The sequence below is a fragment of the Cupressus sempervirens genome, chromosome 6 (genome assembly GCF_028749045.1).
Source record: "Cupressus sempervirens isolate cs-2001-9-10 chromosome 6, ASM2874904v1, whole genome shotgun sequence".
NCBI lineage: Eukaryota > Viridiplantae > Streptophyta > Pinopsida > Cupressales > Cupressaceae > Cupressus > Cupressus sempervirens.
This window is the reverse complement of record NC_143123.1, coordinates 55500083-55526449: the sequence shown is the minus strand read 5'-3', so window position 1 is coordinate 55526449 and position 26367 is coordinate 55500083. Positions and strand designations below refer to the sequence as shown.

At 33.6% G+C, this 26367-nt stretch overlaps 1 pseudogene; it reads left to right on the top strand.

Annotated features, from left to right (window-relative positions):
• The window catches only part of LOC149551110 (transcription factor MYB1-like), a 47978-nt pseudogene extending 21611 nt beyond the window's left edge, over window positions 1-26367 (top strand).

Genomic DNA, 26367 nt, shown 5'->3' with positions numbered 1-26367 from the left:
TTCCTTCAAATGAAATTGTGTTACTCGGTACACACCTTAGCTCTTAGATGGATAATACTCAAAAAAATTTTAAAGAGTAAATATTTAGTAATTACAAAGTGATAGAGGGAGTAAGGAGAACTCAAAATTTGTTTAAAGAGTAAAAGTTATAGTGGATACTGATTCAACCACACCCCCCCCTACCCCCTCAACATCCTACCTTTACTAATATTTTATCACACACAATAGGGACCCAACACACACTACTTGGAGATAACATAATATGACACAACCAATCACTTTTGTAGCTCCTTGACCTGATCTAGTAAGGAGAACTTTGGAGAATAGAAAGGCCTAGTTTCACTCCACCACTTAGAGGCCTAATGAATGTTTTCCTCCATTTTTGGAGTCCTTGCACTTCCTTTTCATAATTATTTTCTCTAGGTGGGCCTTCAGACTGCCAATGTCCTCGTCCAATTTGGCCTAAACCAAACATGGATAAAAAACTTATGTAATAAAAAATGCATTTTGCTTCTGGATAGAATTGAGCGATGGATGGAGCGGGCAGGAACTGCAATTTGAATCACGTTGTTTCGAATCTGGAAAAAGGCGGGAGACAGGAGAGCACGTCTGCAGGAGGGCATGCAGCAAGGCATGCAGCAAGTGCAGGGCAGGAAATGGAGGGGAAAGATGAGGATGCCTCAAAGGATGGGGACCCACAGGTTATGATGCCCCATCTAGGTGAGAAGATTCCCCCTCCCCCCCATGTGGGCAGTGGGCCGTCTGGGGCATGGGGACGCTGGTCGAATCTATTCGGGATAAAACCATCAGGTAAATCGTCTTTCCCAAAAGTCATTGACAAATCTGATAAGGAGAAAGGTATTTTTGCTCTGGAAATCCCTAGGGAAATTATTGACCACAATATCCTAAGCATGGCGAACACTCTGGTAGGAAAATTTGTAGGGCCAAGACCTAATATTGATGTAGTGAGGACATTTACTAGGAGAAAATAGGACCTTAAAGGGCATGTAGAAGTGACTGCTATGGCCAAAGGCTTCATGTCTTTTGAGTTCTCTTGCTTGAAAGATTTTTCCCGTATACTATGTGTTGGGGACTGGTCTTTGGGCAGATCCAACCTAATATTGCAAAAATGGACATCCAACTTGGATTTGAACAATGATTTCCAATCTCAGGTTCCAGTTTGCTTAAGACTTCCAGAACTTCCTTTGGAATATTGGCACGAGGATGTCTTTGATGGCATAGCCAGGACCTTTGGAGAGCTCCTCTCCATTGACCCTGTCACAGCAGCTAAGAAAAGATTGAACTACGCAAGAATCTGTGTAGGAGTCATCGAAGGCCAGGACATGCCTCAAGTTTTAGAACTACAATCTCGTCTGGGAAACAGATCTCAAAAGATTGACTATGAAAGTGTGCCTTTTCCTTGTTTCCATTGTAAGAAGGCTGGCCACAAGGCTGGATCATGCCCACTTTTCAAAGGGAAGAGTACGGTGGGAAAGGCTCGTCCACAAGGAGGGATAAAAGATTCTCTAGATCCCAAAAAAGAATGGAGGAAAAAAGCATCGCAAGTCAAGGCAAATGGAGAGGCAAAAGGAAAAACAAATACTGCTCCTAATGCGCCCCAAGAGGAACCAGGGCCTCCTCGGGCGACTGGAAACGTAGGAGGGGGAGAAGAGAAAGGAGTGAAAGACGATTCAACACCTCTCCCCAATGCGAAGGAATCTGAGAAGAAACCTGAGGAGACAGGAGAAAATATGACTCTTCCCCCTCTGGATTCTCAGGAGGATGACTTGAAACTATCCTTTGTCTCAAACTCCATGGAAGAACTAAAGGAGGGGGAACCCATGTCCCAGGACCCTAACCCAGTGTGTTGTCCCCCCCTTTCAATAGTAAACAGAATCATAGAGAGGCTGTCTACATCGACAATGGAAGATTTGGCGAGAATTGATGCTTGGCTGGACAAAGGACTAGAGGGAGAAGAGAATCCCTAGACAAAAGTCATGAGTAGAAAGAAGAAGAATAGCAGGGACCCTTCTCCGGTATCTCCCCCTTCTACTAGAAGCAAGGCCAAGGCTGATCTCGGCCACAAATCTAACCTAGTGGGAAGGAAAAACAAGAATGAAATCAGGAAAGAGGAAGCCAGAAGAAACATTAAGGATGGTACGCAGCAAACCATCCAGGAAGCATGTTCAGTAGTTAAATCATGAAGATCTTATCTTGGAATATTCGTGGACTCAATGGAATCCACAAGCAAGAAGTTATTAGAAATATGATAAGGGACCAAAGGCCTGATGTGTTTCTAATCCAGGAAACTAAAATGAAGAAGGAAAGGATGGAAAATATTAAGTTCAACAATAGCATGAAGGGCATAGCCTCTAACTCTGAAGGAGCGTCTGGAGGACTGCTGTTACGTTTCAATGATAAGTATTTCAATATAGTAGTTGAGTATGATGAAGATAACATTCTTTTCTGCAGAGTTCAACATTTGTACACCAATGATTCCTGGTTTTTAGTGAATATTTACGCCCCCAATAATAAGAGAGATAGAAAAAACTTCTGGACCAAAGTTGGTAATATGGTGCAAGATTGTGACATTAAGAAAGGTATAATCATGGGAGACTTTAACACACCGCTAGAAGATAAAGAGAAAAAGGGAGGTATGCCCCCGGATTGGGAAAGTAAACAGGATCTTTCTAACTTCATAAATAATCTGGCCCTTATGGACGTAGAGCTTAAGGGCGGATCCTTTACCTAGTCAAACAAGAGAAAAGGCCATGATTGCATTCAGGTTAGGCTAGATAGAGCTCTTATATCTTCAGACTGGCTTCAATCCTTCAGCTGCAGACTATCTCTGCTTCCCAGAATTGGTTCGGACCACTCTTCCATTTCTCTTTTAGTTTCCCCTCTGGTACACAGGAGATGCCATCCTTTCAGGTTTGAGAAAATGTGGACCTCTCACCCTGACCTCCTGGATAATATCAAGAAATGGTGGGGGATAGAGGTGGAGGGCTCAGCCATGTTCAGAGTCACCAGAAAAATTAGCAATGTGAAGAGGATGATTAAAATTTGGAACAAGTCTGATTTTGGTCATATCTTCCATGAAAAGAAAGAGTTATTTGATAATCTAACTATTATCCAAGATTGCATTCAGAAGGAAGGCTACACTAAGACCAACAGGGTTTCGGAGCTCAAGAACCTGTCTGAAATTCATAACATTATTAATAAGGAAGAAAAATTTTGGAGGCAAAGATCGAGGATCACCTGGCTAAAGGAAGGAGATCGGAACACTAAGTTTTTTCACCTAACCACCCTCAAGCACCGTGCTAGTAACAGGATCTATGGTATCAGAAAGGGGCAAGAGCTGTTAACTGAAGAATCTGCCATCTCGGAAGAAGCTGTTTCCTTTTTCTCTAGCCTTCTCTCTGAGGACCCAATGCTTTCCAATTTGGACCAAGAGGATTTGTTACATTGTATCCCTCAGCTCATTCAACCTATCCATAATAAACAGCTCTTTTCTATTCCTAATGCTTCGGAAGTTAGAGAGGCTCTCTTTTCTCTGCCTGCTGACAAGGCTCTAGGCCCGGACGATTTTCCCACTTTTTTCTTCCAAAGGTTCTGGCCGGTGATCATGGGAGAGGTTATTCAGGCTGTCCAGGAATTCTTTGGAGCCAAATATATTCTCAAGGAGCTAAACTTGACTTTTGTGGTTCTCATTCCTAAATCCCCTGGGGTGGACTCATTGGACAACTTTAGACTTATTAGTCTGTGCAACTCACTCTATAAGATCATCTCTAAAGTTCTCACTTTAAGAATGCTCAAGATCTTGCCCTTGATAATCTCGCAGCATCAATCGGGTTTTGTTCCAGGGAGACAAATTTTGGATTCTGTCCAGATGGTGCACGAAGTCATCCACTCTCTTGAGGCATCCAAACGGGAAGGTATGTTTTTCAAACTAGATCTTTCTAAAGCTTATGACAGGGTGGACTGGTCTCTCCTTGGGAAGGTCCTCTCAACTTTTGGCTTTGACAGTAAAGTTTGCAAAATTATCTCTCAATTGGTGTCCACCTCCTCCTTGGCTGTTCTGGTTAATGGAGTCCCTTCTAATTTTTTCAAACCTTCCAGAGGCCTCAGACAAGGAGACCCCCTTTCACCCATTTTGTTCATCATTTTAGCTGAATGCTTAGGAAGGATTATAGACTGTAGAAAGCGTGAGGCTTGTATCAAAGGGATCCTTCCCTCCTCTAATTGCGTTCCCTTCACTCATCAGCAATTTGTTGACGATACTATCTTGGGGGGGGAAGCTTCTGTCAAAGAGGCCAGAGCCCTGAAAAAGATTCTTGATACTTACTCCAGTGGGACGGGTCAGCTGATTAATTGGAACAAAAGCTCACTCTTTTTCATCAACACCTCTGAGGTTAGACAAAGAAAAATCGCCAGGATTCTGGGTTGTGGGGTAGGCTCTTTCCCCTCTACCTATCTTGGTCTCCCTTTGGGATCCTCACCCCCGGAGTCTTTTTGGAATGGTATTTTGGACAAATTCAATAGGAAGATGGCTGGTTGGAAAGGGGTCTCTCTTAGTCAAGCGGGGAAATGCCTCTTAGTCAAATCTTCTCTTCAAAATCTGCCAATCTACGCCCTGAGCCTCTTTGGAATTTCGGGGAAAATAGCTGAAAGAATGGAGAAAATCTAGAGAGACTTCCTTTGGAATGGTAATGAAGGGAAGAAAAGATACCCTCTTGTTTCTTGGGAGAAGGTTTGCCTCCCTAAGAGGTACGGAGGTCTGGGCATTAGAAAGATCACCCACCTCAATAAGGCTCTCCTAGCTAAACAAATATGGCAGATCTTCAGTAGCACCGGTGATTGGAGGGACACCCTGGTAAAACAGTACCTTAGAAGACCCACTCTTCTTTTCACCCTTTTTAATGAAGATATCCCAAAAGGATCGAACATTTGGAATGGGATCATGAAAGCCAAGGACCTGGCTAAGGCCAGGATATCATGGAAATTGGGAAATGGGAAGGACATCCAGTTCTGGTCGGATAGATGGCTTTCCCAAGATCCACTTATCAATAACCTTATTTTTGAGAGATGGATGCAAGCTTGTACTGATCAAATTGGGTCCAAAGTTTGTGATTATTGGAATGGCCAAGAATGGAGTGACCTATCCCTCATCTCTGGGGACTTGACTCCTATAATGCTTATGCTCAATTCCATGATTCCTATCAATTTGGGGGATGAGCTGGTCTGGAGGGATAATCCCAATGGAAGATACTCTATTGCCTTAGGCTATAATTCCCTTTGGAGCTTAAAAGAGAAGGCCCCTTGGGCGAAGGCTTGGATTCCGGGTCTCACTCCAAAGATCAACATTTTTTACTAGCTGGCTCTTCAGAACAAAATCCTTACTCATGACAATCTCATGAAGCGAGGACATGTTATGCCCAATAGATGTCCCTTGTGTAAGAATCAGGTTGAGACCGAAAATCACATTTTCATCTTATGTGACTATGCCAGGGAGGTGTGGAATGTCATCACACGTGATAATGAAACCCTCTGGTGCAAACCGAATAATCTCATGGATTTTTTCCATCAGTGGAAAGGTCTTTGTAAGATTGCTGGTCGACAGGATCACTCGGACTGGATTTTACCCCATTTTTGCTGGGGAATTTGGAAGGAAAGGAATAATAGAATATTTAGAGACAGAGAGGAGCCGGCTATAATCCTTGGCAAGAAGGTCTCGAAGAATATAAAGGAAAATCTCCAAGTGCTGAAGGAGGAAGAAGAAGAAGAAGGTGACAGAAAGATAGCTAAAGAAAAAGACAGGAACCTCAAAAGGAAGGATGCTAGCTGGCTTCTCCCCCCAGATGGTTGGTCAAAAGCCAACTTTGATGGGGCTTCTAAGGGTAACCCAGGCCCTTCAGGTTGCGGTGGAATCATAAGAAATAGCTATGGGGAGGGATTAGCTGCCTTTGCTTCCCCGCTTGGAATCCAGACTATTCATCTAGCTGAAGCTAGAGCTGCGAGTAAGGTGGTCAAGTTGGCTTTTGAAGCTGGGATTACTAAACTCTGGCTTGAGGGGGACTCCAAAAACAGTATTAATACCATTAATGGTATTTCCCCTCCCTCGTGGACGATTGCGAACATAATTGTTGAGACTTGCGCCACTCTCACAAAGTTCGATAAGGTCCACGTCACTCATGTTTATAGAGAGGCAAACCCAGTCGCTGATTGGTTTGCTAATAAAGGGGTTAACGCCACCAATAATCTGACCTGGTATGTCGGAAAAGATTTTTCGGCGGAGGCAAAGTTGCTTATCGACCAAGATAAAATCTTGGGAAGGACGGCTCAAATCCAATGCAATTATGGATAATAAAGATTGCCCAGACCATGCTCAAGATGGAGAAGTAGTCTGCTAGGTTGGGTCTCTGTCCTTTGGTTTTTGTTTCTCCTGGATTTGGCTTTTTGTCTGGTCTCTGTTTTTCTGGTTGGTTCTCTGGCCTTTTTAGTGGGCAGTTGTTTCGGGCTGGGCCTTTGGGCTTATTTTCAGCCGTAAGGCTTATGTTTTGGCTGGGCATTTTTTCGCTTATTTTCAGCCTTTCTTGTTGTTAAACTTATGGGTTTCAGGACCCCTTAAAACCTGTTTACCTTATCAAAAACTTTAAGAAACCCCTCATGAAAAAATGCCTAAAATGTTGGTGAATCCAATATTTTATGGGTGGGAAAATTTTAATGTCGAGGGAAATTATTTTGTTCCACATAGGGAAGTAAAATATTATATATGTTGTTGATTTTTTTCTTGCCCTAACAAAAATCATTTTCAATGTGGCAAATTTATTTTTTTCTTGCTGATAGATAAATAAATGATGGCAATTTTTTTTTTGCCAAAAATTATTTTGTAATGTTAGAGGTGAATTACTTGTTTTGTAGGAAAACAAATAATAATGTTCTTGGCTAATATTTAGTGGTAAACTGAAAAAAAAATTAATCTAAAATCGAATTTTCCAAGTGTATTGACTAGTGACCTTTAAGGCTTTATGGTTGCCAAGTGTACTGACTAGTGTACTATCTATTATTAATAATGCCAATGTTTCCATTACCAACTTGTGTACCATTACTTTAGTATCATTAATATCTTATTTTTATTGATCATTCATTAATTAGAGATCAATTATAGAAAATGCACTTTGGGGCCAGTTGCTTGAAAAGACCTGGAGCAACATGCAATTCTCTAGAATGGAGACACATGGAAAGTTTTGCATTGAAACCATCAACTAAAATATAGTGAACATCATATGAAGATTAAAATCATAAATGTGGTACTAATATTTACAATTATTACATTCCATTTATAGCCAGCTTGGCAAGCACTCTGATTGTCTTGACATTAATGTGCGTACATTTCCCACACTTGCAAATTAATAGGAATACAAAAAAAAAGATATGAAAGATCATGAAAAATTTAATTTAACTTCTATTAAAGAGTCTCCTCAATTCCTCTTTCACTGTCATTTCTCAAATTCTCAAGTTGGTTTGCAAAGTTTCTTAGGTTTGTAATTGTCATGGATACACCAATTCAGTTGAAATGCACCACAATGGGTCTTTGAAAACCCTTTTTGGGCATGATACCTAGGGATGTCCAAACAATGGTTTTCAAGGAAGATGTCATGGGTCCTTTTTTCACTATGTTTTTTTCATGGTCATCGTCCATGAATTCTTAAGAAATGAGAAGAGGTATCGTGTGTCCACAGACATTACCTCCCACTTCCTTGCATCTCTTCTTGACCTCGAAGGCAATCAAGTAGACATTTTGATGCTTCTATGTAACATTTTTAAGAAAATACTTTTAGAAGATGATGTCAAAATTCTTGTATTGTCTGAGCAGGTACTAGGGCTAGGCATTGGCATCCCTTCTATAGATGTAGAAAACAAGTGTTGGGAGCAAGGCATAGGGAGCATTGTATAAAAGCATCCCTTTGTACTTGACATGACTGGACACTAATTAACTTGCCATCAGAAGTGTGAATGATTTGGGAGGGATTTTCTATAGAAGTGATTTTTTTTGGATGACATCAGTGATACCGACTTCACATAGTTGCATGAGTTTAGTGAAATTATCATCTCCAAGAAATTCCTCATGGAGGGACTTGAAGAGATTTTTGATTGAAGGCTTCAATCCCTCAGCCTATTAATGTTCCATATTCCTTGCTCCATATTTCCTTGACCCTTGCCCTTTGGGAAAAAAATGCATTTAAGATTTATTTTTTGATAAAAATGATAAGTAGTTACTTCAGATTGGGCCTTGCCCTATAATGTAAATTATGAAATAGTAAAATCAAGCTGATTTAATCAGTTATTTTAAATATCTATGGTATGAATCTATACATTGTACAATCAAAAATATAATCAATGGAAATAAATTTTTGTGGCTTCTCAATTCATTGTTCCTATTAGTCTAAGACTCTATTTTTGGCTTGTCAATGGATTGTTGAAATGTAAGTCTATGTTTCTATTATTGAAAATTAATTGTTATAAAGTTAGAAACAAACAAAAGGGTTTCAACAATCTCTTTATGGTTTCATGTTTGATTAATGATTTATAGTAAAAAATTGTTCAATTGAAAAGTTGTAATATGTACATATGTATGGCCTATAAATTTCAAAACCTATAAATTTTGATAATATATGAATGTAGGGGCTAGGGCCATACAAGTTATATAATAATTATCATTAATTATTGTGATTTGTAATTTTGTAATTAATAGATATAATAGTTTTAACTACTATTAATTTATTTCAAAATATTAAATAAATTATAAAATAGTTTATTAAAGTTAAACTTATGCTATAGTAACATTATGAGTCATAAATCATGAATCATGCAATTTAAATTGTATAAATAATATTAAATTTTTATTTGCAAATAAAAAAATTCAAATTATAAACTTATATATAAATGTTCATATAAAATATTGAATATTAATTTATTAATTCATTACTTCCAATTTTTTGATCTAAATTTATTTAAATATCATGATCACCATAATATTTTTAAATTTTTTTATCATATTTTGAATTAAATGAAAAATGTCATAGTTATTAAAATTTATATTAAGTTATTATTATCAAATCTAAGCAATTTAGTAAATATTAATTATAATCTAAATTATTTTTAATTGAGTAAAAATACTATGATTATTAAATTATCATTATCAAGCAATTATTGATTAATGAATGATTACAATTTACCAATTATAATATTATATTTTTAAATTTTGATATTTTATTAATTTTACATGTTTAATTTTATTCTAATTCAAATCAAAGATTTTGAAAATTGTTAAGAAATTCAAATAATTTGTATGTTATATAGCTAAATCATTTATTTAAAATGTGTGCAACTGGTTACTGCCTTTTGTAATTGTGATTTAAATTTCAATTTGCAATTTGCAACAATAAGAAAAAAATATAACTTAATATTTTTTATGTGAAAGGTTTAACAAATTGATCTAGATTGTTCAATTAATGATAGATCAATGATCACAAATCTATTTCAGGCCAAATTTCAAAAGATCAAAGTTAAATTCTATTTCTACTTGAAATCATGACACTTGTAGTCCAAGATTCTTTTTTATAGTTATGTCCAACTATTGATTAAAAGAAAGATCAACAACCCGAGATGAATTTTGGATCAATTTGGGGAATGTTTTCCCATGTGCCTAGATTCTTCTAGAATCATGGCATGTGCCTAGTCATTGCAATGCTCAATTAAGTGTCTGTTATTATTTTTAGTCCTTTTTATTAGTTAATCCCAACTATTAAGTAAAAGAAAGATCGATGGCCCAAGATGAATTCTCAATAAATATAGGGAATGCTATCGATGTTGTCAAGAAAAATTCGAAATCGTGATGTGTCAAGGAGACATGTCCATGACAAGTGTCATGATTTCAGATGACTCTTGACAACAACAATAATATTCCACAAATTGACCCTAAAATCATATTGGGTAGGGGTCATCGTTTATTAAATTCAATTTTTATTATTTAATATATTTAAAATGTACAAAATTCAAAATTTCAATTGTATTATGTAATTAATTATTACTTTTTATTATTATAATTATGTACATTGTACAAAGTATAGTAATTTAAACCATTAATTGCTTATGTTTTAACTTTTAACTATTAAACTTTTACTTTATATTTTTAGACTATAAAGTTCAATGTTCTTGAGAGTTCGATATTATAGAGTTTTCAAAGACTATGTCTAAATTCTATTTTCTATTTTGAAGACTGAATGTCTGAAACTTGACTACCACAAGACATCTCTAATTATCTTAGTATCTACTAGAACCAGTATTATAGAATCTCAAATCTTGATCCTGGGTATTTCAAATTTTTAATTATTTTTGTAGTGCAATTGGAGCAATAGAAATCTTACTTTCTTAGGTTTACACTTTATAATTTTTGATTAGGGCTTGAAGAAGAATTTTGTGTAATAATTAATAACAGATATGGGCAAAACAAAGTCAAAATCCTCAAGTACAAGTGCAAGCAAAAAGGAAAAGAAAGACATTATAAAACTCGGGAAAGTACATCAAGGCCTAGATTTCACCGATGAATATCATGATATTTTTATCCTGTTATCCATGGAGATTTGGGAATCATGGGAATTAGAAATTCATTGTTTAATAAGTGGAAAGATCCACATAAGGGGAGAAATTATTTCAAATAAAACAAAAGTCTTGGTGCACATACAAATAAACTAGCTATTTTGGTTAGTGGATTATCAAACCTCTGTGTACCTAAAGTATTTCCTTGACTTGAAATTTTAATGCTATGCACTTAGAATTATGATAAAAATACAAAGAAAATTTTAAACCAAAACACTTAGGAGAAAACTTTATCCATAACTAAGAGTGAATTTTTCACTCTATTAGACCTAGGGCTAGGGTTTAAACCAAAAAGCTTGAATGAGTACATTGAGTGGGTAAAAGCACAAACCTATGTCACCCAATTACAAAGGAAAAGGCTAACAAAAGTATAGTTTTTCACCTTTAATGATATAAAAATGGCATTATTATTTAGAATTTGAAAATGAATTAAACTAATGAAATGTGTAGAAATGGATGAAGTTTAGGATTATAATTTTAACTAATTATTTGGAATAAGAAATTATATATTTTATAACTTTTTAAAGATAAATTTTTGTTGCTAAAAAACACTAAAAATTAGGGGTTTAGTTCACACCACAAAAGTACATAGAAATAAAATTATTTCCTTTTAATCTCAGATTATGTTATAGATAACATATGTATGTAGAACAATAAAAAATAAAAATTGTGTTAGACATTTATTTTCACTTTAATAATGATTCAAATTTCAACTTATTCAAATTGATAGTTTTCATCTCTCACCACATTTTTCAAAATAAATATATTCCAACCAAAAGAAAAATTAAAGATTCTAAAAGAGGACTCTCTCCTCTAGAACATCATTAATTTTTAAATTTTTTAAAATATGATTTAGTATTTTTTCTTTCTCAAAATCAACATCTTTTTGAGTGTTAAAATATGTACTTGTAGAATTTTTAAATTATAATATACTATATCTAATTAAAACACTATGAACTCTATATGAGAATATTATTGAGTTTGAGCTCTATAAACTATTGTTTATATGTTATTTAAAAAATATCATAACAAATAGTAAGAGTTATTAGAATGTCAATTTTCCGTAATAATTGCATTTCTTTAGTAATTGGATACTAACTAGTATAAAACATACATTTAATAGACATTTCCAATTGGAAAAGTGTGAGACCATATATAACTTAGCTAAAATAAATTTATCAAAGATCATATTTTGAACAAAATTGATTTTTAGATAGAAATACTAAAATTTAGTCATTCTTATAAGTCAACCTGAAAGGTGACACAACTTTGTACTTCTACCCGAGTTGGATAAACTAGCACATGCTTATGATAAACTAGATAGATTTTTTCAAGATTCATATATTAAGGGTTTAATAAACTCAGAGCCATCTAATGATCATACGAGTGTTACTGTTATACTAGAGATAGACCAATCCTTCTTATTAGTATGATATTTTTGTGTCATGGGTTCATAATACTATTTCTATGTTGTTATTTTTTCTGCGAATGGATGGTAGCAAGGAAGTGGGGGCATCATTCTTGAAGTGATTTATAATATCCATTATCAAGGTCAGTTAATTGAGAAGGTAGAAGTAAGATATAATTATGTTTAGCACATTGTCGAATCTAATAAAGAATAATTACTAATGATTAAACAAAGTATAACTACAGGAAAGATGAAGATATTTAGGTTCACAAGTTACTTGTTCTACATTCTTTTAGCAAAGCATCACCCAATATTTGAGACTGAGAACAACAAGCTTGATATTGAGATCTATAAGTTTGATGAGGAAACCTAGAGGAAATCAGAGACTCCAAGTCTCATGAATATATGAGTGGAGACATACAATGAGAATGACTAGTAAAAAAAATAGCTACAACCATTTTGTACACTTCTTTTTGGCACCTATTTACTAAAAAATAATAGGTACTTTGATGCTTAGATTTCCTATGTCTTGCAAATATTGTACTCAATTGGGAAGTCAAATTCAATTGGTCGACTGGTTCTTTATGGAAGACTACATTGTGTTAAGGTTTTATAGCTCAATGGTTGAATCCTGAAAACCTCCAATGCATGTTACAAAAAAGGTTTTTTGAGTACAATGTGAATGGCAGATGGAGAGTGCAGATGAACTTTTTAGTGGAAAGCAAAAGAAAATGATACTTCCTTCCTTGTCTTTCACAATTGGAGGTCTCACATTTGAGAGAAAGGCTTTCGTAGTGGCAAATGAATTGGTAATTTTTTTTATCTTTGATTTTGTTATTCACTAGAATTATGATCCACTGAACATAATAAAAAGAAGACCTGTTGCCAATGGTAAATCTGCAAGAAAATATCAACATCATGAGATACCATTTGTAGAAAAGTTTTAAAACAAAGATTTGTGGGATGAGGTTAAGAAAGAGATGGAGAAACATGCAATAGAGAATAATATTTCAATGCAATAATTTTTATCCCAAATTACCACATTGTACATATATAAGAGTCACACAAATTAAAGCCTCTAACATACTTAAATTTTGTGGGATGACATTAAGAAAGAGATAGAGGAACATGCAATAGAGAATAATATTTCAATTCAAGAATAGTCATCCAAAATTACAACATTGCACATATATCAGAGTCATAGCCTCTGATTCATCTACAAAGGGAAAAAAACATACTTCTACTTCTAGAGATCGTCCCAAGACAAAATTTGTTAAATCTTCAAATCCAATTGTAGTTGATCCCACTGGCAGTTGTATAGGCACTATCACAGGTGAACCTTGTGAAAAAAGAAAAAAAATTATGATAATTAAAATGCAAGAAATGTCAATGGTTACTTCACCAATGTATTCACCAGTAGCTTCTAGACAAAACCCTAAAATTAGTCCTAATACACGAGGATTTGGAACGAGTCATCTTCAGGTTGTTGGCAATCTTCAAAATATAATTGTAGGTGAAGTAATCATAATTGGTGTTGGAGGAGAATACAACAATAAAGTTGATAATTCACCTTGCAAACACTCAATTGTGTCAGCAAGCCCATATTTTAGTGTAGATGACTTTGCAACAAAGTTTGATTAGACAAGAAAAAGAAATAGGAAAATGATAAAGACTTTGAAAAGTGATGCAGTTGATGAATATCAGGGATATAGTAACTGTATATTTCAAAGATATGGTCCAAACACTAAAATTATGAACTTCATGGTTGTTATGCCCCTAGATAGATATAATAATCCACAAAAAAATCTAATAAATTGTAGTGATGTACAAGTAAACTGTCTTCAAATAGATTTGGAAAAAGTGAAAATATTGACAAAATCAATATATCAAAAGAGAGCAAAAAAATGGTCTGGTCTACACTTTTGAAAGTGGAGAGGGAAAACAAAAGGCTTGCAAAGTAAATAGAAAAGTTCCAGGTACACCTTGATAATGTGAAGGCAAAGGAGAAAGTAGAAGACAATAGGTTCAAAGAATTGCAATGCAAGATTTAAAAATCTTCTTCTACAAAGGGAATTGTCTAACATGAAAATATGAATGAGCAACTGAAAAATCTGACCAAAGAATTAGATGAGTACAAAATAAGATTTGAGAATGAAAAAGCTTCTACTACATAGTTGTTCAAGTCTATAGAGAGTAGTGCACAAGTAAACAATAAATTGAAAACTAACATGAACTCTTTTGTCAAGGAAAATAATATTTGAAGATTGAATCTAGAGAATGAAAGAAAAAATTACTCATTTACTAAAAATACAATATCTAATTTGAAGATGGCATTGGAGAATGAAATGAAAAATGAGGATTCTAATAAAAGAATTATTCTTAATTTTTAGAAGAAATTGGGGAACAAGAAGAAAAAAGAGGAATCTAGTGAAAATACAATCCACAATTTGAAGAAGCAATTGGAGAATGTGAAGAAAAAAAAGAAGTCAGCTGCAAATAAAATTCTTGATTTGAAGAAGGAATCAGAGAATGTGAAAACAATGGAGTTTAGTGCAACTGCAAATAATAACACAATCCACCATATGAAGAAGGAATTAGAGAATGTGAATAAAAAAGAGGATTCAACTACAAAGAAAATCCTTGATTTGAAGAAGGAATTAGAGAATATGAAGAAAGAGGAGTCTACTCATAGTGCAAACAAACTCCATGATTTTAAGAAGGAATTGGAAAACACAAAAAAAGGAGTCTATTGTGAAGAAAATCTATGATTTGAAAGGGGAAATCAAGGATGAGAAGAAAAAAGAGAACTATTGCAAAGAAAATCCAAGATTTGAAGAAGGTATTGGAGGATAAGAGGAAGAGAGCAACTAATTGATAGGGGAAAGTAAAGAAAATATGGAAAAAGAGTGAAATTGAGATATCTGAATTGAAGAAAAAGATGGAGAATGCAATTGCACAAAATATAATTACATCATTCGAAGACCATCATGTTAAGGATACTATAGTAAACACAGTTAAGCTTATCAAATCAGAAAATTGGGAGAAACTAATGCAAAATAGTGATAGCTTGTTTGAATGGCTTGATTTAAATAGCAATATTAGAGATGTCTCTGAAATTCTTTTTAAAATGTTGAGGATAGAAAAAGTATCTTCACTACTTCCTTAAAAAATATTGAAAATAGATTTTGAATAAAGTACAAAGATTCAATGACAACAATTTGGAAAACCAAGGAATAAACAACCATTGCAATACCTCTGTACTGGTCTTATTTGTCTATCAAAATTGTGAAAAATTAATGGAAATAGATGAAACTATGAAATCTACTTCCAGAGACTTGATGAAGATGAATTACAACATACTTCACTTGATAAATGTTGGATTACCAAGTCTTGTTGACTCAGATGATAAATTAATTGGAAAAGATGATTATATGAAATAATTATGCAACATCAGGAACTCTAATTTAGGAAAGTTGTCTAAGGAAACCACTCTAGAAGGAATTGCAAGTTGCATCAAACCACTATCAACAATGAATGCATTTATAGATAAATTATTTGATTGATATAAAAAAATATCTTCAAAGTATTTAATGCTAACAAGGTTACAGCTATTTATGTACAACCTAAAAAAATAGAGCTTCCAAGTGATGCAAAATCGAGCACCCTAAAGTACATCATTGGAGTTGGATCATCTACTCAATCTGTTAGTGTTACTCACAGCACTAACAAGTAACAACTTAGTAAGTGATAGTAATATAATTTTTTTGTTACTTTTTGATCTTTAATTTTAATTTTTTGATTTAATTTTAACTTTTTTTAATGGTAATTTTTATAAGAATCAAGAACCATCATATTAGGATAGTTGGATAGCTAGGCCTACCAGTATTACATTGACCAGATGGAAATATTTTCCTTACTCCTACTTGAAAAAATTGTACAATTGAAAATGTGGCAATGCGATTGTACACACATAATGTAGTACTAATATAATTATATATATAATTACAAATTGACCTATAGCAATTGTTGGTCCCTTGTATTTGTAAAAGAGAATTTGGAGTCATTGATTCATTTGCAAAGGATTTTAATATTCTACTTCACTAGGCTTTATATTTGTATGATTATTTGTAATTGTTAATGTAGTATGTTACACTTTGATTTATTTAAAGAAATTTTATTCTATAAAATGCATTACGTTACAATTTCTTAAAGAAACTAGAATCAATGAAAATCTAAAAATGTCTAAAAAGTAGAATGAATGAAATCTCAAATTTAAATTGTATAAAAACTAGAATAAATGAAAATCTTGACATGTTTAAAAAATACAATCAATGAAAATATCAACATGTAAAAAAAATAGAATCAATGAAAATCTCAACATGTGTAGACTCTAAAAGTTAAAACTAGTTTTAATGAAAATCTCAACATATTTTAAAAAAATTAAGCATCTATGGTAGGATAGTATATAGAGTCTTAGAAATTGATAAGACCAGAGCACATAAATTAAATTGAATTGAAATTGGTAAGGCCAAAGCTATTAGCCTGCTACTTGACCTATAGATAAGTTAGAACTTGGGGAGTTATTATAGTTGCCACTTCGGTTAGAGCGGCTCAACATGAATGTCATCAAAATCCTCCTCATTCATTTCATATAAAATTTGATTGTTCATTGTGTTTTCTTCATATTCATTATAAGTATGCATGTCAAAGTCAAATTCATTGTCATTGCTTCCAATATTAGGACATGAACCACTACCACTATTACTATCACTACCTGTACCACCAACACTTGGGTTTGAAATATTGGCCAACCCTCTTCTTTGACATTTGTTTCTACAAATGTTGAGAGCCCTATCATAAGGGAAGCTATCTACCTTATACCTAGAATTATAGAGCCTCAAAAAATTATCCAAATTTTTGTCTAATTTGTTTCTAACCTTTGACTTTAGGAAGTCCAAGGTACTAAAAACTCTCTCATTCTTCACTGAATCCAATATCATTATCAAACATAAATCAATAAGCTTGAAATATTCTGGTATTAGCTCTCTCTACTAATTTCTTTGGCCCAAGTTTTTTCTAAAGCTTTTTCATTGCTCCCTATTCATTTGGATTCTCCATAAGATCATCTTGTTCCCTCATTATGTTTGCAAAAGAATATGATTGATCCTTCAGTTGAGATTTGTCTAAAATTACATTTATAGTCACTCCATTGATTATTTTAGTTTTGTAAAAATACTTAATCAAAGTCATCATCTTTCTTCAAAAATCACTTAGATAGTTTAGAGACCAATATTTAGGAAATAAATAGACATTTCTTCGAGAAAATCCTTTGGAGGGAATCTATATCTAATTTTGATTCTACGTCACTTCCTAATTCTTTGGGGTTGGACTTGGAGTTGACACAGGCATGGTACTACATTGGTATGTCAACTCCATGTACCTTGGCACATACCTCATGGTTTGCACCAATATGTAAAAAGCTCCTTGGGATTTTTTAAATCTATGATTTCAATCTACTTTGCAAGCTTTGATTCATCTAATAGTTGTAATTGGTATAGAGTATCTAGGCTATTACATTTCATTTTTCACAACTTATTATATTTTTCAATATACATAGCTATTTGTTGAACCTTTTTCATAATATTTCTCATGTCTTGTAGCAGGGGGAGAATAACTGCTAAAGTTAAGACTATCTTAACATTAGTTAGGCTTGAATATAGCTAAGGGAATCTATCTTGCATAGAGTAGATTAGTCCAAGAAATGATGGATATTCAAAGAATACTCAGCGTGCTAGTCCATCTAAGGATATCTATCTAATATCATTATCTTTAAGAAGCTTTCTCATATTAGTAAGTCCTTGAGCAATGTGTTGAAATTACTAGACTCATTTTGGAGTTCGAAAAAAGTATTGGTAAATCTCTTTGATTAAAGATTCTACTTTATGAACACAACCAAAATCATTGACAATTGCAAAAGCTAGATTCATTCATTGGGCCATGAAGTGAACGAGAATAACGTAGGGTGCCAAATCATTCTAGATCATTTTGAAAAGACCACCTTTATGACCTTGCATAACCAAAGCTCGATATGCTCCAACACACACCAATGTTTGGAAATCTCCATGTTATCCACAGCTCCACAATCAATTTGAGTACCCATTAATAAATCATATAATTTTTTGGCTTTCACACTACAATTCAATTTAGCAATAGATAATGGAAAGGATTGATGAAAAAAGTCATTTATAGTATATATATGCATGCACACTCAAGAAGTATCATCAATTGTTGTAACTCCATCTAGAGACAATGCAATGAAATTTTATTATTTTATTTTTGTCTTCATAACTTTTTTTTCAACCTGTGCAAGACAACTAACCCATTCCCATCTTTTGTTTACTGACCGGTGACTATTCAGATAGTTTCAAACTTTAAAAAAGTGCAATAAAATAATAATTGAAAGGTAGTCCATTATAGGACACCCTCTACTCAAAATATAAAATATGGCACTTAACTAAACAACTTTTCCCATATTTTAAACTCTCATTTCTTTCCCAAGAAAATCTTCAATAGAATATTTTACTATAGAATGCTTCTCTAATAATTTCTCATGTAACTTGTATAAATCAACAATCTTGATATGTAGATAGTTGTCCTTGATTTTCCAAGTTATCATGGATTTTTCAACTCTATTAATAGTTTCCTTTTTGTAAACTTTATTGACATGTTTTTCTATGGTATCAAGTTTAAACTACAACCTCTTCTCCTTCTTTGTTATCTCTTTGCAAATCTTACATCTGCATTCTATAGGAGGCTCACCATCAATTAAATTTGGCACTAGTTCAATGAATGAGAACTTTTTCCACCCATTCTAATTAAAAATGCCTTTTAGAAAAATCCTAGCAAGATTGGTCTTTTTTTATTCGAATGTCATTTTCCTCTTCTGTGCATGAACATCATTTATGGCATCACTTTTGGTTTTCTCACCCAATTCTATAATATATTCTATTATTTTTTGGAGCAAAGTCAAAAATAGTCCATCGAGGGACCAATAAAATAGAGCATCTATATTAATGATGCCTGTGAAAAGAATTCGTCAACAAAATCCCTAACGTCCTAAAAACCTTGTTCTCCCATATTCATGGAGTGCACATTTACTCTCATCAAGGATTTCATTTGGCATGGATAAATTCCATGATGCCCTTCAAAATTTTACTCTTCACACTCCTTAGAGCACAATCCCTAGGAAATCAAGGAATTTCTCCTATGGATGGAAATCCATGGTCACCAATTGTGTTGCCGACACAATCTGGAGCATATTTTTTTCATGTCTTGTGGATTCTCTACATAATGAGAATCTACCAACCCCCACAAAAACTCATTCTATTGACATATTCAAGCACATTTTTTGAATAGTTATGGATTTTATTAATGATTTTGACCTTTTTTTTAAAAAAACCCCCCCTTTTTTTGTGGTATCATAGAATTCGTTCAAGGGATAAAGTCCCTAGACAAAAAAATTTCCTGCCTAGACATCATGGCTAAGATGCATTATTATGAGTTGCAGAATTTTTTTAAAGTTTGAGAAAATTTGAAATTTTGAAAAAGTTTGAAAACATGGAAATTTTTGAAATTTGAAAATGCCTAGATACTTGAAAATTTTGAAGAATCTAAAACATTGTGAAAATTATGAAGAACAAAAGTTATGAAATTCAAATGGGAAGAAATTGAGAATTTGGAAAAATAAATGAATAAATCTTGTGAAAGTTTTGGAAATGTCAAAAATTGTAAAAAAAATGGTCAAGAATAAATGTAGAAATTCTTCAAGGATGAAATGTTTGAACTAAAGCATTCAAATTTGAGAAAATTGAGAAATGGCTTTGGAAGAACATAAGTGTTTTTGTTTGGATTTACGTATTGATTTTTCATTAATATTTGATTAATCAAATCCAAAAAAAAATTTGGATGTATTAAGACATATCTTCATCATGAAGCTAAGAGCATCAAAATGGAAAATTTTTTGAAAATAGGAGAAAAGGTGACGAGTGACACAAAAATTGGAATTTTGGTGACTAAGTAAAGAAGTTGCCCAATATAAGCCTACAAATTTAGTTTGAGGTTTTTTGAAACATGGATTTTACAAGAAAGCCATTCATTCATTTATTCTCACATAGAAGTTTGTAGATTGAATTGAGGAAGGAAAAAGTAAAATTTAGAAGGCTTGTGAGAAAGGGAATTTTAGGTTCTTTTTAAGAAAGTGGGAAGTTAAATCCTTGAGGAAAGAAAGAAGAAATTTTCTTGCAAATTGTGAATGGAGGATTTTGAAGTTAATCAGAAAGGAACTTTTTAAGTGAGTTGGAGAAATTTGCAAGTTTCTTGAGAAAAGTGTGAAAAGTGAATTCTAAGGAGAAGAATCTAGAAATCTTGACAATGTTCCAAAATCTTCATCTTTTGTAGGAATTATTATTTTTCTTTTGTGCTTTTTCTATATTCTTAAATACAAACATTTTATGTGTTGTAGGAAGGAAGAATGACATAACTCCAGGGAATAGGATAAATGTAAGGGAAATTAATAAAGAATGAAAGGAGAGGATTCTACCTCAAAATCAAAATAAAATTGAAGTAAGAAAAAATTAGTGATACAAGCCTTAGTGGCCTTTATTTGAAAGAATTCAATTAAAAAATGTGTGCATACAATGACCATCATCCTATGCACTTCGTTGCTAGAATTGTAACAAGTGGAATTTTTGTTGTATTTTTTTTCCCTCCTACCTTTCAACATCTAGAGTTGATTTTGGAATGTGTCAAACACTACAGTCTTAAGGACAAAACAATCAAGGATTTGGAATGAATTTTTCTCATAGATTTTTCTCCAGCATCAATATCCAAAGTATTTTGGATTCCTTCATACCCAAGAATGGTGACAAAAATATAGGAGCAAGCACTTAGAGTCTACACTATTAAACTTCAATTCTCTAAAGAAAATATCAACAAGAAATTTGATTGAAAAAGAATAAGATCACATCATTTGAAGATTCCTAAGGAACTGGTATGGTTTGACTTGTAGCAAGCATATAGAAACATGATCATGATGCTTAGTCACTATTTTTTTGTTCCCCATTCCCAAAAGTTTGAATCTTGGATGTGATATTTCATTGAGAAGGTGGCAGAAGAAGGTAATAGGATAGATTGGGTTGGACTCATAAACGATAACCCGAATGAAGAATTAATGAATCTATAATACACAAGAAATTTTTACATGATCTCTTGTGTTATCTACATGCTAGCACAAATAATCAATAATGATGGAATAAGATGCAAAAAAAGAATTAATTATGATGGACTAAGATGCAAAGGACTAATTGGGAGCATAACCTAACACTTGAAAGTTTGTTAATACTACCCAAAGTTAAATTTAGATTCTAGGGGTGATTATGTAAGATTCAATGATGTATTTTCTATGCACATAGTGATGACCCTACAAAAGAAGTTGCATATGTGATTACCTTTTGTTACCTCTTGGCACAATAAAGTTGGTTCATGACTATGATGCTTGGTTCATTCAATTTCCCAACTTTTCATATATCTAAGCTTTGGGATTTTCCATGAAGCTATTCAAAGTTTGGAGATACCCAAAAAAAAAATATGGTCAAGTATTAAAGCTCACTCAATAACTCATGGTCTATCACAAGATTCATAAAGGAAAGAGGAATTTTGGATTGTAGTTCCCAATTTCAATTAGAGAAAGAAAAAATGTGACATGTCCATGTTTGAAGGTGGTAGAGAGATCATCAAATGAACTTCACTTGTTTTGTCTTCCACTTTATCAAAAAAAAATTGATTTTGATTACTACAAAAATATCACATAAGTAGAGAGATAAAAGTACTTGGGCATACAATTTACCTTGAATATTTTTGTGAAAATGTTACAAATGAGCATGAGATTAGGAAGAGGATATATTCAAGATTGTCATTAAGAATTGTAAGAGAATGCAACATATTCCAAGTTCTTAATCAAATTGAGGAGGATTCAAATGTGATGCAAAATGTATTCAATCTAGAAATAACAATTCATCAATATGATTGGAAAAATAAAGATGTCATCCATATGGACACTCTTTCAAATCCAATCTTATATTTTACAAGGCTGTGAATTTAGTGTAAACTCACTAAACTAGTTATATAGAAAATAGATTTTCATATATAAATTAATTGGACACTAACCACTTAGGGATGAAAGACCAAGGAAAATATTTGAAGGAACTATTGAAGAAAGGGGAATCCAACATATGGTCTAGAAACCAAGGAATGGAAAGTGGAATATTGATAAAAGTGTCCTAGGAGTGAGATAGATGTCCAAGAGCCTCAATAGAAGAAGAAGAAATCTAGAAAGGTTCCCTCTTCTTTGAGTCATACTCCCAATGTTTAAGAGATAGAAACATTTGAAAGGAACAAAATAGAGACAAGCATAAGGTTTTTTGAGTGAGAATAAAATTTGGCTAGGCTAGTACATGATAGATTAAAGTATAAAATCAAAGAGAAAGATATCAAGATAGAACTATGGAGGAAACTCTCACCACAATCTTATAGTGAGAAATGATGGAGCTAGCAGCTAGTCCAGAAAAGGAAGAAGCTCCTATACTAGTGATATAGATTCCAAGTGTTGAGGTTAAATCTTCTAAAGTGACTATAGATAGTTCAAGAGGTGAAGAGGAGATCAATATTCAAGTAGCTCAGAATGAAAATTTGGTGATCTTGGGAGACTGGAGCATATCCATTCCAAAATGGTTAAAGTAATGAATTCAAATGAGTCAACAAAAGGAAGTTGATTGAGCAGTTGAATTACAAGAAATTTTGGACTAAGAAAACCAATGCAAAGAACTAGGGAAAGCAAAAAGATTCACTAAGGTTTTTAGAGGAGAGTCAAGTTCTAGAATTTTGCGTATTGCAACTCTTATAGTTGATAGTGTTAAGGACCATATTGCTCTAGATGAGTACCATGTCTCATAAATGAATCTTGGTCATGCCTTCCATGAGAAAATCATAGAATAATTTGATGACTCTACTTACACTTTGAAAGATAGGTTAAAGAAGCTAGAAAAAGGATACCAGAAATAGAAAAGGGAAATTAAAGACTTGCATCATTACATTAACAAATTTCCTCATCTAGTAAGAGAGGAAGGTCAATCATTTGTCCCTTTGATTGGTTTTTTATCAAAAGAAGTAAATTATATTGATTGGATCAAGTGGAATACTTAAGGTGCAAAGGTGTGGGTTGAAAGAATTCAGAAGAATCCTTCAAACATGTGGAAGAATTAGTGCAAATGCATACAACAGTTTATCAGTTATACTCTCTAGGATCCAATTTATGGAAGAATCATGAGGAGATGAGCATATTTTCAAGATGAAATTATTTTCAATATCCAAATTCTAATGGATACCCCAAAACAAATATTGATCGATGGTAGAGTTATTGTCGAATGAGTTATCTATGATTTTTCTTGATTGTACAGTATAGTGATCACAACTAAGGAAATGTTTGAGAGTTTTAACAAGGAATTTTCTCGATGGAAACTATTCATGACAACAACAACAAGGGGGTGTCCAATACATTTACATTCTTATTATCATAGAGATTGGTAGAAGATGAAATGAGAATGAATAATTTGAGAGTCAAGTTGGAGGAATTCTTTAAGCTAAATATTTTTGAAACAGATGATTTTGACAACTTCTCCATCTTCTAAAATATCATGCACACCACTTCGGACTTGCTACCAGATTGGGAGGAAGATTTGGGAAAATAAGAAAGAGTTGTTGTAGTTCTAGAATTCAAGAAAGAACTAGTGCCAAGTGTCAGCATAGAATAGTTGGAGATGGTCCTGGATTGGTTTCATGCCTTCAAGAGATAAAAATGAGGATATATGTATTTATTTCATAGTGGGCGTGTGCTTCATAGTCATTTATTACACCCCACTTTCTTCCAGGATAAGCATCCATAGTGATCATTTATCACCCACTATAGTTGTGGATTCCTTATTGCATTAACGTAGATTTATTTTCTTTCTCCAAACCCTAATTAGGTCTTATGTGGCATGATATAGGCCATTGGTTATTGTGATCATCTAATCCATCTATTCTAATCAAAGACCTATATAAAAGGAGGATTTTAAAAGGTTCTTTCTATGAGCTACTAAGATAATAGATTTTTAATTGAAGCTTGGTGAATACTTGATGTGTTTTTTTTCTTGCTCATTCTCTTAAATTCCTTCACTTAGATTCAATTTAGTTTATTTAAAGTGTTGTGACTGCAATGGAGAATACGATGGTATTTCGATGAATTTCTTTCATTCGTACTTTTGTTATTTTGGTGATTCTAAATCATAGTGCAAAGGTAGCTTGAACCACTAACATGCATATGTTTAACTTCTATCTTTCATGTACATTGTTCTTAATGATTCTATATGTGGTGGTATGAAACTCTTTCACATAACCCTTGAAGATATTACCAATTCATGTGTAGTTATAGTATAACTTGGCAAAATGGAGCTTGGTAAATTGAGTAATTTTTACACTGTAACACTATTTTTTTCATCACTTCCCTTAGGATTATAATGGAATTTCTAAACCCTATCCCATTTTATTCTCGCATCTTTTGTCAAAATCCATAAAAGTACTTCATTACAAAAACTTTAGAGAGCTCCCACATCTAGTATGGCTTGAAATGAATCTATTCTATGGGTGCCATAAAAAATCATGACTCCCTAAACACATCTAAAGCCCCTTGTGATAATCACCAAATTACATCAACCACCGACCTTATCCACAGTCAAGACTTGATACTAAAGGAACCTTGGAGTCAACGTATCATCTTCTTGCAACCCCAACATACATGAGACTTTATTCAAGAGAGGAAAAGATATTTTAGTATTTTGATCTAATTTTTGTTGGCCATAAAATACATATCAATGGGAACTTTCTCTCTAGGGTCAAGAAAGTGCTTCAGGGCCTCTTTGAAGGACATTTTCATGTTCCTCATAATCTTCACACCATCAATTTTCAGCCCAGTAATAGCATAAATGGACTTTGGTGTAATCACCAATGAAATGCAAGCCACTATAATCTTTCCTTCATACCAAGACTTTGGACAATTTTCTTGGAGATCTCAGGATTTTAGCCCTCCATTCCTCTGATATACTTAGCAACCCATCCACCATCAATTTTGTTCCAAAGTAAATTATCATTCTAATACTCCCCCTATTCATCAAGTTCAATCTAATTGGGATCCCTAGCCATGCTTCTCATGCTCTAGTGATTGTAAATTTTGCACAAAAATTTTAGAAAGAAAAGACCCAAGAAAATTGAATACCAAAATAACTTGAACACCCAAAAGGAAAACCAACTCATACAAAAACCATGGGAACCAGACCCAAACAAAGGAAACATTAAACAATTGTCTTCATTAATGCATAATTTTAGAACTATCAAGTCATATCATATCATATACCTTCACAGGGATAGATGAAGGGCCATCCCAAATTGGGAACCCCTATGTATATTTTCCCACACTTTCCAACCTATCTGCAACATGATTTCCTCCTCAATAGTTGGGGCAAAAAGACACTTCCTACACATTCATTAACAAGTGTCTAATCATTTGTATAACATCTCTTCTATTTTATCCAACCTTAGCCACACCTCTTAAAACATCAATTATATTTAAGGCATCCATTTCAATAATAAACCCACTGATAAAGAGAAAGAAGCTTAGCCATATAAGCCATTTTGACACCCAAGTTGACTGAGTAGGATGCCAACAATTCCCCTTTTGAGTTTCTCAAAAGCCCGCCCCCACCGGCCTGACCCAAGTTACCCATTTAGAAGCTGTCAAAATTCAGCTTGACCCGATCTGGATGGGAGGGGGCCACAATGATGATATTGTTAAACCTAAGCCCGTGAGAGGTTCTCAAATAGAAACACATAATTACACAATCACAAGTAATTGTGCGAATAATGGTATTCAAGATCATGACTCCGAATCAATTTGCATGATTCTTCTGAATGATTTAGAGCCTGCTACCCTTCATTCAATCCCACAGAATTCTGATATTTTCAAGAGGGGTAATAATAAAATTCCAGCAGAGAATTCTTTGACTATAAATGAGCTGCCAAATATACACTGTACTATATTTTTTATTCCATCTGATTTCCAAATTAAAGATTATGAAGAAGGAATACCAAAGATTTATAACGGCCTACAGCTTATAAAAGATTGGATAAATGAGATGGAATACATGTAA